Genomic DNA, 14,660 nt, shown 5'->3' with positions numbered 1-14,660 from the left:
AATATTTCGAAAATTGTCCTTTATTCTAATTTTCTTGTTTCGTTTGGTAATCTCCAGAACATTTAAATTATATTGAAATATTCCGAGAATAATATGGAACTGCAGATAGTTAATATTTGGATGTTGGAATTTGTAATGGATCTTCAAAAATCAATTTTTTGTTCATAGTTATGTTATAATTCATATTTTTGTTTCAGACGACCAAAATTTCGAAGAAGAATGGGATCAGTAAGCCGAAAATTTCCATTGATTTAAAAAAGGTGGCCATTGCCACTTTGGAAACTTTAAAAGCAGAAAATTTGCGAAATGTAGTGGTTGTCGGAAACTTTATTGAAAATAAAGCGAGTCTGCTGAAAGAGCTGAAGAATCAATCGAGCCCACCGAAGAGTTCAGCCACGAAGAAGAAGTCATCAGGCCTTCTCAAAGACAAACTGGAGAAGGCATTACAGATGAAGAATATTTTGGAAGAGGCTGTGCAAGGGGATGCAAAAAAAGCGCAGAAGGAATTGGCAGAATTGTGTGAAGAAAGGAAGAAGAAAGTTGAATTCAGGCATCACAATTTTATATCTACTACTTCTCCCCTTGCTGCGTGTACTCATAATAGCCCAAATCGCAGAAGAAAAGGAAAGAAGAAGCGGAGAAAAAATAGTGGAAAAAAAATAAACTGACAAGGGGAGATTTTCGTGGATTGTGAAATGAATTGTAAATATGTAAATAATATATTTGAATTGATTGTACATATATTGTTCTGTGTTATTCGTAGTTTCATAAATAAATCTCATTTGAAAAATGATTTTTTTTCACGAATTCTACAAAAAAAATATTAAATAATATCAAAATTAATAAATTGAAGTTGAAGCTTTATTTTTGGTATTCATCGAGTCTGAGTAGCTTCTCTGAAAACGAAAATATAATTTATTGAATCATTCTTATTTGAAATCTTGAGTCATAAGGTGTCATTTTAAATATGTATCGAAAGCATTGTTCTCTCTTGCAAATCAAATAAGTTTCGCAAAAAAAATTCAACCCTATAGCTCATGAAATAAATACAGGGTCCGGCAAAAAAACCTCCCTGATTTCAATAGGCATTTGCAAAAAGAATAAGAAACATACAGAACAATTACTTATATTTGTGAATAGCCTATATGATGCCATTTTACATCACTTAGTACACTTTACTTGGTTTTGAAAATTATGTCTGATAAATGATGTCCCCCATTGTTAAGACATTCACGAAGTCTTTCCCTGAAGTTGTCCATAGTTCTTCGTGTAACTTCCCTTGGAATGGCTGCCACTTCCTGCCTAATGGCATCTTTTAGTTCTTGCAGAGTTCTGGGACGATGTTTGTACACTTCAGCCTTTAGGTACCCCCACAGAAAGAAATCACAAGGTGATAAGTCGGGTTGCATTGCAAGTCGTGTTGCATTGCAACAATGGCGGACATCATTTATCAGACATAATTTTCAAAACCAAGTAAAGTGTACTAAGTGATGTAAAATGGCATCATATAGGCTATTCACAAATATAAGTAATTGTTCTGTATGTTTCTTATTCTTTTTGCAAATGCCTATTGAAATCAGGGAGGTTTTTTTGCCGGACCCTGTATATAAATGCATCAAAAAGATATGAATAATTGCGATTTAATTCGTCATATATATATAATCGAAATTCCAAAGATTAGTCATTGAGGTAGGTACACATTATAATAAAATAAATTCGAGAAGGCATGTGAATGTGTAAAAGAATAAATGCTCTTGCAGTTTAGTAAGGTAGAATTTGGAAAAGAAAAATATACTATTCAGCAGTACGAAAAAAGATACTGAATGCTTTTTTTCAATATACATTCTCTCAACTTTAGGGACTGCTCATTTATTTCGATTATACAAAAAAAATTAGAAGCGTAACATCCAAATATAATATGTTGACCTTTGCGGATTCTTTTCTGAATAAGTCATATTTGATTATCCTATCCCTGAAAATATATAATGGCTCTGTATACTAAAAACTGAAAATGACACTTCATGGAAACTATTCAAAATGTTTCTAGGTGTAAATACATTGAAGAATGCAGTAACGATATTTAGGAATTTCTTTTGAACTGACAGAAAGTTTTTCATTATTCGGATTTATGATTCCGATTAGGGATTAGCTTCGCAAAGGACCAAATATTGTTCCTTCTTAGCAGCAGAGTACCAGCTGAAGTAATAAACGTATTAGTGAATATTGGAAGTTACCTATTCAAATGCGTTATCAGCACCATTAAGGGAATGATGCAACCCTTAAGGTGGTTAGGTACTTTTTGTTCAATAAATTCAGACATAGTCAACATGAATACCCAGATGAATGAAAGGAATTTAAAACGAATTCTGAAGATGTTGACTGACTTACTTCTCCTATAAAAAATTTATCAGTAATATTTGTATGGTACAAATGTAGGTTGATACATATATTACGTATAATGAGTTTTTCGAATAAAGTGTAATTGATGTGAAAATATGAACATTCGGAATTATTCAAATCAGAATTCGCATTCATAGATATTGGTTAGTTTTTTATAAAAGTGTTAAAAATTCCAAACTAAAATTCAAATGAAGTATTTTTCGACCCGAGAGAGCCTTGTACTTTAAAATTCAGCCGATGAGCAAACTCAGATTTTAAAGCACTCACATTGCTTTCTTTAAAGCACCCACAACTACTCTGCTTTCTTGTGACAGCGTTTAACGCTGAACTGATATAATAAAACACAGAGTATAAATGAGCAGCTGTTAGAAAATTCAAGGACTGATTCCATGTCAAAAAAAATGTGGGTTTTTCATATATTTATTTTGAGCAGTCCATGCCTAGGACACTGACACAGCTAAAGATGATTAAAAAAAGCAATTTTCAAATTTTTTCTTAGAAACCAGAAAACTGAAATTTTTTTATTTCATTTTCATTTGGGATAGTGTATTGTGATTCGAATTATAAACAAAAAATCTTCTCATAGCGAAATTGACTGAATTTAAGTATAGACATAAAAACATATGAGAGTCAATTTTGCAAACTTAACAGCTTGTTTTTTCGTTAGATTCCTTAGCTGAATTATAATTTTTCAAAATCTACTATCTCTAGTTTAAATGTCATGCATCGTTATGTTATATTATTTAAGATTATCTATTTTTTTTTAACGACAATATCTGTGAAGCAGTTGATAATTGTATGTTGCAAATAAACAGGTCGAGTTTTATTCCAGTTATATTCAAATTAACATACCTCAGAAATATTTATATATATAGATATAATTTTAAACCATCTGTAGTAGTTTAATCCACCGAAGCGATCTTTCATAAGCAAGAATAAATATGAATAAAAAGTTACCACTACTTAGTGAGTATATAAATGTGATTTTAATTCCGGGAACAATTTGTCATTGTAATTCTGGTGAAGATTTATCAGTGTAGTAATGATAAATTACGGTTTATGTTATAATCCATATTATGTAATAATGATGAAAACTCCTTCAGGTATTTGGATAGTTTGTATATTAATCGATATTCCTTTTTATAATTATTTTTATAGCGTGCGACCCGACTGTCAAAGTTCAGAACAAATTAAACAAACTATTATTAAAACTCCACAAAGAAAATCAGATCGACGAGGCAACACTGAAACATCTGAGGTGTACCAACGGCACTTGCCCGAAGATATATTTCCTTCCGAAAATACATAAAGCAAATTTTCCTTTACGACCCATTGTTAGCTTCATCGGAAGCCCGTTATATAACACCACCAAATTTGTCTCCCAGTTTCTGGAAAACGTATTCATAAAAGACGAAAGATATGTCAAAAACTCGTTCGAATTCGTTAAGACACTAGAAAATGTACAAGTCCCAGACGACTACCAACTTGTTTCTTTAGACGTTAATTCCTTATACACAAACATTCCATTGGAATTAGCGATACAACTGATAAACAAGCATTGGGAAATAATTCAACCACATACAAAAATGAAGAAAAAGGACTTCTTAGAGTGTTGGCGAAAATGATAGCTCTTAAGTTGTTGAGATAAAATGGACTGTATTAACGAAAAAGCGGCGGTATCAGAAACCTCACCTGGATGTTGTAGCTCCAATTTTGCCAGTGCCAACGATCGATTGAGCTCTTCTTGAAGTCAGCAATACAGAACTGTTGAATTCTTAGTGTACACAGCACTTTCACTATAGTCACAGTGAAAATAAGTAGTTTTGAAAAATAGCGAAGAAATACTAAAAACGTAGCGATAAGCGGTTAAGCAGCAGTATATATGTCGATTGTGCGGAATGTCATTCATTACTGACTAATTGTCTTTTTGATGAGGGGGGAGTAACGAATTAGATTCCTGATACCACATGGAATAACGCGTATTTTGAAATCTAAGGGTTTTCTCCAACATCCTGCCCCGGGAAAATGAAGAATGAATTTTAAACATACGCATTGAAAAAAAAAAACAATATGATCGTTGATCGCAGATGCGGAGAGAGCGAATCATTTTATACAAAAAAAAACGAAATAATTCACGCAGAAATAACTCACAAATAAAATACCAAATTTGATGCAATTATTCATTTCTAATTAGGATTGCTCACTGGGAAGTGGGCAAAGTTTCACAAGTGGGCGTTTTAGTAAACCTGTAGAGGTTTTAATGGTGGCGACGCGAGCAACCTTATCGTCACCAGGGTGTAAATCAAGGATTCTACCTAAATTCCATTTGCCCGGCGGAACATTATTATCTTTTATCAACACCACCGTGCCAATTTTAGGAGGTGATAGTGGATCCAGCCACTTGGTACGCTGCTGCAGCGTATGTAAATACTCTTGGCGCCAACGACGCCAAAAATCATGATGAATGCGTTGTAGAAGTTGCCATCTAGATAAACGGTTCAAGGGTAAATCAGAAAACTCTGGAGTGGGAACTGCAGATGGCGGTTCCATCATGAGAAAGTGTCCAGGCGTCAAAATATCAACACTTTCAATGTCTGAGGACAGTGGTGTCAGTGGACGCGAATTCAAACTGGATTCGATCAACGTCAAAATGGTGTTGAACTCTTCGTACGAAAGAATTTGGTCACCAATTACCTTCGTTAGATGGAGTTTCACGGATTTGATACCAGCTTCAGCTAGTCCGTTGAAATGGGGACCAGAGGGTGGTGAAAACTTAAAATTTATAGATTCTTGTTGAGCTGCAGTTTGCATCAGCTTTAATTGTTTACTTGCTCCAACGAAGTTTGTGGCGTTATCACAAAAAATTGTTTGAATTCTTCCTCTTCTTGCGATGAAACGCTGCAAGGCAGAAAGAAACGTTTCAGATGATAAATCGCTAGCTAACTCTAAATGCACAGCTTTCGTAACAAGGCATACAAAAACACATATGTAAGCTTTGCAAGCTTTGACACCACGATGACGGGTCAAAGTTATGTAATAAGGACCTCCGAAGTCAACAGCAGAATTAAGAAAAGCTTTTGCTTGCGTAACTCGACTTTTCGGTAGTGAAGCCATAGGGGGTTGATACGGTTTAGGAGCTATTTTCCAGCAACGAAAGCATTTTGAAATTACTGAATTAATGGCGCGTTTGCTAGCTAGAATCCAGAATTTTTGAGAAATTAAGTATTGGGTGGTGCGGCACCCCGCATGCAAATAGGTTTTATGGTAATGATCTATGATCAAAGAAGTTAAGTGGCTCTGTCGTGGCAAGAGCATCGGAAACTTCGCATCATGTGGCAGGTGAGCGTGTTTGATGCGTCCTCCTACTCGTAAAACACCCTCGGAATCAATGAATGCGGGCAACTTTCGAAGAGGAAACGAAAACCTTCTGCTTTCATATTCCTGCGCAAAATATTTATGTTGGGTGAACTTGACAATCAACAAAAGAGCGGAGTACATTTCACTGGAAGACAGACGATCAGTAAATTTGTTGGACCGATTCCTTACATTATTTATAAATCGCAGAACATACGCTGTAACACGTAACAAGGTATTGAATGACGAGAATCTGTCCAGTAAACTGTCAACCAAATTTTCACCATTGGGGACATTCAACAGAACTAATTTACGTTGCTCCTCCGTAGGATATGAAAAGGAAGAGGTTGGAATGAAACTTGATATCTCACGTTCTTGCAACAGTGGTGGACCGGTGAACCACCAACTTACCGAGAGAAGATGAGACGGTAGTACGCCTCGAGAAGCGATGTCTGCGGGATTATTTTCTGTATTAATATAATACCATGAATTTTGAGGTAAATTAGTTTGTATGAAAGAGACACGATTGGCCACGAACGGTTTCCAACGAGTAGATTCGCCGTTCAGCCAGTGAAGTACGATTTGCGAATCTGACCAAGAGACTACTCGCTTTATATGTATGGTCGATTCCAAAATTTTGACAGTATATTTCATCAATTTGCTGAGTAAGACTGCAGCGCACAGTTCGAGGCGAGGAATAGTTATCCTCTTCAAAGGCGCAAGTTTGGATTTTGCACATAAAAAATTAGTAGAAATCGAAAAATTATTCAGCGCTCTTAAATAAATGACACATGCGTATCCCCTCTCACTGGCGTCACAGAACCCATGGATCTCGTAACTAGAGACCTCAGGTGGAATAATAAGGCGTGGAATTTTCAACTCCGAGAGCAACGGTAGTTCCGAAGTATATTGTTGCCAGACACGGGTAATGTCAGGAGGCGGTGTTTCATCCCAATCAGTTTTCGATATCCAAAGTTGTTGGATTAAGTTTTTAGCGAGAAAAATCGTAGGTGCAACAAAACCGAGGGGATCATACTCTTTAGCTAATTCAGAGAGCATAATCCTTTTCGTACATAATGAATTGTCAATTGCTTTACAGAAAAAACTAAAGTAATCATTGCTGGGATTCCAATTCAGTCCTAAAACTTTTAATGAGAACGGTTGTGACCCATTGTCAAATGATAGGGGGTCAACAGATACATGCGATGCTGGCAAATCACTCAGAAGTGATGGCTCATTACTGCAAAACTTACGCAGTTGAAAACCAGCTTTCTCTAACAAGGAAATTAAATCATCGCGGAGTGTGCGAGCGTCTTCAATGGTGGGTGCACTAAAAATAAAATCGTCGATATAGGAATTATTTGAAATAATTTCGGCTGCATGTGGATGATTTGATTTTTCATCTTCGGCGAGTTTACGCAGGACGCGAAGCGCTAAGTATGGGCTCGATCGTAGTCCATAAGTGACGGTTTTCAAGCGAAAATCTTGAACTTTATCGTTCGGTGAAAAGCGAAAAAGAATTCTTTGAAAATCACAATGACCAGAGTCCACCCAAATCATCCGATACATTTGGCGTATATCACAGCATATAACAAATGGAAAAAAGCGAAAATTAGTTATGATTTTGGAAATATCGGGTTGCAATTTTGGACCTGTCATTAAATGATCGTTAAGGGTTTTTTGAGAGTTAAATTTATATGATCCGTTAAAAACAACTCGCAATTTGGTTGAGATGCTTTCAGGTTTTAGTACGCAATGATGAACTAAATAATATGAATTCGACTGTATTTCATCGGAAGATATAACTTCCATATGATTTGATTTAAGGTAATCCATCATAAATTCTTTGTACTGTGTATCCAACTGAGGATTCTTTAATAGACGGCGTTCAAGTGAGTAAAATCGAGATAAGGCGAACTCACGCATATTCATGAATTGTGGCGTTGAATTATCAACAAAAGGTAGGGAGACGACAAATTTTCCGTCATCGGCGCGAGATACCGTTTCAAGAAAATGCTTTTCACAATCAACTTCTTCCTGACTGAAATGTTCGACCTGGGGGACAGTTTCCGCTTCCCAAAATTTTTGTATGTCACAGTCGAGCACATTTTCGCTTGAATTTATGAAAAACGAAGAAACAGGATGCGGAAAACTGTTATTGGTTTTACCAAGTAAAATATACCCGAATACAGTATTTATAGCCACGGGTTGATTATCGTTACCGGTGATGCAGTCAGATAAAATAATTCGAGAAAAAATCTCTGCTCCCAGAAGCAAATCTATGGCACCGGGACGATGAAATGATGGATCAGCTAAGGGTAAATTACGAATATGATTCAATGAATCAGTACAAACTGGATGTACAGGTAAATTTTCACAAATTCTATCAATTACTATAGCATCAGTAAATAAAATCGGATTATTCGACATTACTGGTTTCAATGATAGTGATACTGATCCACTACTCAATTTAGCATTCATGGATCCTAATCCTCTGACTTCAACAGAATTAGGAACTTTATGCAAGTTCAGACGTTTTACTGCCTTTTCCGTGATAAAGCAAGTCATACTACCCGAATCTATTAGACATCTAAGAGATTGATGAGCACCGCGGCCATCACACACATCAACATAAGCAGTAGCCAAAAGAACATGACTGGGATGTGCCATGACCCCAGCACCAACGAAAGTCGAATCATTATCAGGGCGATTTGAACTATTTTGCGGTCGAAATGATTCTTGACCATTTGACATAGGGGATAGTGCGGATGGTGAAAAACTTGAAGCATTAGCGGAGCGCATTTTAGTGTTGTCATGGAGAAGTGTGTGATGAAATTTTGACTTACATACTTTACATGTATGCGAGGATCTGCAAGATCGTAAATCATGAGAGGAACTTAGACAATTGAAACATAGTTTGTTGTCTTTACAGAAGTGATAGCGATCAGAAACAGACTTATTAGCAAATGCAGAACAAGTATAAAGCGAATGATTTGCTTGGCAAAAAATACAAGTAGCGGCGAGCGATTTGTTGACAAACAATGCAGTTGTACGAGATGAAATGGGACGTATAAAAGAAGCAGATTTTCGCAGTGCATTTTGTTTATCATTAATTGTTTGCGAAGTTGAAGATCCCAGCGTTTCTAACACAAGACAATGTCTATTAATGAAATCAACTACTTCACTGAATGTTGGAACTTCGGTGGATTGATGTTCCATTTCAAAGCGTGTAAGCGTATTCTTGTCAAGACGTTTTATAATCATCATGACCAAAATAAAATCCCAATGATCGGTGGGAAATTTGAGGGTTTTTAAAGCAGCAATGTTTTCGGTGAAGGTATCTATCAATTTTCTATAAGATTCCGTAGAAGGACTTGTGATCTTAGGAGCGTTCTCTATTTCGGTCCACAGACTCTGAGATTGTAAGCGGCGATTTGAAAAACGATCAACAATACTTTTATAAGCGATGACGTAATTAGGCGACGTTAAAGGCAACGTTTTAACTAAAGAAAGTGCAGAGCCTTGAACAGAACTAACCAAATAAGTGAATTTTTCTATTGGAGTTAAGAATGGATTGTTGTGCACAAGTGCATCAAACTGATCTCGAAACGATGTGAAATCTTTGTAATCACCGCTAAATTTCATCAATGATATTTTAGGTAATCGAACATTTCCATGATTAGTGGATGGACCCAACATAGTACTATTATGGCTTGGTCCTGATGGCGAACTTACGTAATCATCGAATAATTCGGTGAAGCATGTCTTCACATCGTAGTAATCGGAAAGAAAACTCTCTCGAACCAAATTTTCCGGTTCCAAATCGGAGTCAGGATCATTCAAAAGTGTGGAAATTACCTTGTTGTGATGTTCAAAAAATGCGTCGTGAATCGTCTGTATATCTTGATAGCGTACCTTGAATGAGACGTGTTGAGTTCTATCGGTTTTAACCTTCTGGGCTAGAACATGAAGCGACTTCATATCGGAAATCGAATTGTTTCGAAATGTTTTGGACTTTTTTAATTTATCCATCGCGCTCCGTTATTCAGACGAAATACAGTGAAATCAGCTGATCGGAAAATGATGTCAACAGACATGCGTTGATGCGCGAGATGAATTTTCAGGATCAAGGTCACTGCGTTTTCAAAATGCTGAAGAACTTATGAAAATGGCGGAACAGGTGTTCGATTTCAATTACACAGTTTGTATTTAAAAATCAATAAAATTGATAATATATCCCTTAGAACTATAATAACCGCATCAAATAATTGGAAAATCTGACGAGCTTCTATTGAAAGCGGTAACCCTTCCGAACACGAGCGATTGGCGATCTCCACGCACATGCGATCAATTTGAAACTGCAATGAAAATTTTGAATTTTAAGATGAAAACATGGTTTATATCCGGCTACAGAAGGATCAAAATGTTGGCGAAAATGATAGCTCTTAAGTTGTTGAGATAAAATGGACTGTATTAACGAAAAAGCGGCGGTATCAGAAACCTCACCTGGATGTTGTAGCTCCAATTTTGCCAGTGCCAACGATCGATTGAGCTCTTCTTGAAGTCAGCAATACAGCACTGTTGAATTCTTAGTGTACACAGCACTTTCACTATAGTCACAGTGAAAATAAGTAGTTTTGAAAAATAGCGAAGAAATACTAAAAACGTAGCGAAAAGCGGTTAAGCAGCAGTATATATGTCGATTGTGCGGAATGTCATTCATTACTGACTAATTGTCTTTTTGATGAGGTGGGAGTAACGAATTAGATTCCTGATACCACATGGAATAACGCGTATTCTGAAATCTAAGTGTTTTCTCCAACATAGAGCTTTTCAAATTTTGTGTCGACAACAGCTATTTTGTTTTTAATAATGAGTATTTTAGGCAGATCTTTGGTTTAGGCATGGGCAACTGCCTGGCATCAATATCGTTATGTCCGAATTACAGGAACAAGCACTAAGTGGGTTATCTTTCCGTGTCCCTCTCTTTAAAAGATATGTCGATGATATATTTACAATTTTACCCCATGACAAAATAAATGATACCCTGGGTGTATTCAATAATTTCCATCCAAGATTGCAATTCACCGTGGAAATAGAATCTAATGGGAGCTTGGCTTCCCTGGACGTGGTCTAATTAGGGACGGGGTCTCTCTTATAACCCGATGGTATAACAAACCAACTTTCTCCGGAAGAGTACTTAACTTTTACTCTCACCATCCTTTCTCCCACAAAGTGAACATTATAAACAATATGAAAAGTAGAGCCCTTCAACTCTCTCACGAAAGTTTCCAGAGCAAGGTACTAAAAAAGATCAACAATATTCTAATGGAAAATAACTACCCAAAATCGATGATCAAGAGAATTTTCGAAGCAAGCCCACCAACGGAAAATAAACCTAACACTGAAGAAATAAAACACTATAAGATCATCTACATCAATTCTCTCTCCGAGAGAGTAAGTCAGGATCTGAAAAAGAACAAAGATAACATATCCATCGCAATGAGACCGGAAAATACAAATAAGGCGTTTTTTCCAAGCTTAAGTCGTCCACCCCCAGGGGGTGGATATTGTCCAATATAATTTACAAGATATCTTGTCTAGATTGTAATGGCATTTACATCGGCCAGACAGGAAGATATCTTAAAACGAGAATCTCCGAACACATGAGAGATGCAAAAAATATTTTGAATCCCCTAAAACGAAAAGAGAACAACACAGCCCTGGCCGACCACGTACTCGAAAAACTCCACCGGTTCGATTTCGAAAACCCCACGATAACAGGATATCAAAGAATCCTTAAGAAAAGACTGCTACACTAGATGATATGCATCAAAGGAAACGAAAACTCCATCAACAAAAGGTCCGACATCGACAATCTCAATTCATGCTACTTCGGCCTGATCGACCAGATGCAAAATTTGGGACATTGAAATATGGAAATTCAGACAGCTTTGTTGGTTTCATAGTCATTACGGAGGAGTTTATATTATTTCCACACTGTGACATGCCACCAATATTTTACCTTTTTATTCTCAACACATGGGGAATTCCTATCACCGACCGTTTATTTACATGTTTTCAGTCGTGATCGATGCTCTCCTACTGCTGGTATGTTCAATTCCACCGCACTGTGTTTTTCTTCGAATTTGAAAGTGAAAACACGGAAAACCAGAAAATAATGTAAGTTCTAGAAAGTTGTTTTATATACGTCTGTATGTCACGTAATTTTAAGTCACGCTCTATGTTTGTGATATTCTGTATTGTTCGTTCCAGAGCCCTGAAGATGGTCTAAATATAGACCGAAACTGTCGGCATTTTATTGAGTTGGTTTTCTTCAAACCCTTCTAGACCTTTAAGCCCATCATCAATTCAAATAATCAACAGAGGTCATTAACTATATACTTATTCCTTTTTATATCAAGAACATCGACGTTTCGGTCTCAAATCGGACCTTTATCAAGGATTAATGATTGCACAGGAATCGACTCATCACAACAAAATACATCAATCTGTTCCACCGTATGCTTCTTTCAAAATGATCGCACATATAGTTTACTATAGTAAATAGTGGAGTCTTATTAGAGTTAACACATCGGCTAAGGAGTTATTTTTGTCATTCATCAGAATAATTTCCTTCTAGAGTGATACAATCAGTCCTTTAAAATTTCGAATCCTTTTTGCAATTCTGGAAACTATTTATCATTGTAATTCTAGGAAAAATTTTTTAATGTAACAAAAATGATGAACTCCGCCATTTACTACAACATTGCAGGAGAGTGGGAGATTGTGCGTAAACTGCCAAATGACAGAGAGGTACTTAAAGGGAAAAATTCAGGTACATATTTCATTCTATTTGTATGGTTCGAAGAGTGAAGTTGAAAATATTTTTCTTGAAGTTGAAGCTGAAATTGAACTTTTGTGTTCCGTGAAAACAAATTTGGTGAGTTGAATTCATTTGATTAATTTCATCTTTTCATTCTTGGAATACAGAAAAATACATTTCTCTCAACTCTTTCCGTTATAATTTCAAACGTTCATTTCTAGAATTTTCAGTCTATCAAATATGTGAATGATGGGAAAATAATAATTTCACTTTGTTTGTTTCAGTCTTTGAAAATTTCGAAAATGTCGTGCTGGGAAACATTCATCCTACCAACGAAGATAGCACTCTCCACCGTTGAAAAACTTGAATATTGCCAAGAGGATAACCTGCAATAATTGGTGGTCATGGAAAACCTCATCAAACAAAATGAGAATGTTCAGAAACGTGTAGAAGACATAAGATTTTATGCGAGTAGTGAATCGAAAAACATAATCGATTCAAACGAAAAATTGGCGATTCTAATGCAAAAATTGAATGAGGCCAGACGAATAAATCAAATTTTGGAAAACACCGCCCAGGGGACCAAAAGTAGAGAATCAGCAGACATGGAAATAGCTAAGTTATATGGAATTAACAGACTGAAACAGAATAACAGATATTGCAAATTCAAACAACCCCTATCACCCCTTGCCGTTCACGCAAATACACATTTGCACCAAGGAATCAAGAGAAAAAGAAATGAATAATTCCAATTATTCATGATATTCCTTGTAAATAATTGTATATATCTAGAGTAAGTGTAGAATTATTTCCTTTTTAATTTTTAAGTGTTCACGAAAATTCTTGTGAATAATTGTATATATCAAAGTAAGTGAAGAATTATTTCTTTCTCAATTTTAAGTGTTCACGAAAATCCTTGTAAATAATTGTATATATCTAAAGTAAGTGTAGAATTATTTCCTTATCAATTTTAATTGTTCTGTTATATTTGAGTTTTTGAATAAAAGACAAGCATAAAATATAGGTAATTTTATTTTCCACTCCTTTTGAAAATTTGAATAATCTTTGAGTTTTGTTGAAGAAGCAAATGTATTAATGAATATTCAAGCTTTGACATGGTAATTTATTCAGGATGTCTGTAAACAAATGCGAAGGACTTAGGGAGATGATTCCTCAATGAAAATAAGCAGGGGTAGTTTCCCTGCACTAAGTAGATGTTACTCACACAATTTTTTTAGATTTTATAACTTCATTATTAAGGGTTGAAAATAACAACCCCCTATGATTTTCATTGAAAAATTGTTTTCGTGAAATGGATTTTTCGAAAAATAAAATTCTCTTATTGTTTCAAATTCAATTCTGGAGAAAAAAAGTCTCTTGCAGAATTTCGATACAGTCGATACTCTTCTCGGAATAGATAAAACTTACAAGAAGTATACGAAGATCTATGAGGCAGAGAGTTGTGCATGTATTTAAGCGGGAGGTAGTCATTATATGGGAATACTTATACGATGAAATGGAATGAAATAACAGCGATCAGTAAGTTTTTATTTATTCCGAGAAAAATATCGACTGTATCGAAATTTTGCAAGGGACTTTCTTCCTCCAGAATTGAATGGGAAACCATAAGAGAATTTTAGTTTCCGAAAATCTACTCCACGAACACAATTTTTGAAGGAAAATCATAAGCGGTTGTTATTTTCAACCCCTAATATTAAAGTTATGAGATATACAAAGATTGTGTGAGTAACTTCTACTTAGTGCTTCATATTATGTATTGTTTTATGACTCAGTGATTTTTGAAACCCGTGAAAAAATTAAAAACTGTCAACTCGTCATTGCATTCCAAAGGTTGTATCTTGGAAGGGAGGTCGATTTCGAAAAAATTTAGAGGAACTACCCCTGCTTATTTTCATCGAGGAATTATCTCTACGTATGGAAATATGTAACGGCATGCAGACAGGAATTGAAGATATTTTCATATTATTATAATTCAGACATTAAACTATCATCCAAATCTCCCTAAGTCTTTCGCATTTGTTTAGAGTCACCCTATATAATTATTGTTTCATATTTTATT

Source organism: Coccinella septempunctata, chromosome 2 (genome assembly GCF_907165205.1).
Source record: "Coccinella septempunctata chromosome 2, icCocSept1.1, whole genome shotgun sequence".
NCBI lineage: Eukaryota > Metazoa > Arthropoda > Insecta > Coleoptera > Coccinellidae > Coccinella > Coccinella septempunctata.
Note: the sequence above shows the minus strand (reverse complement) of the source record.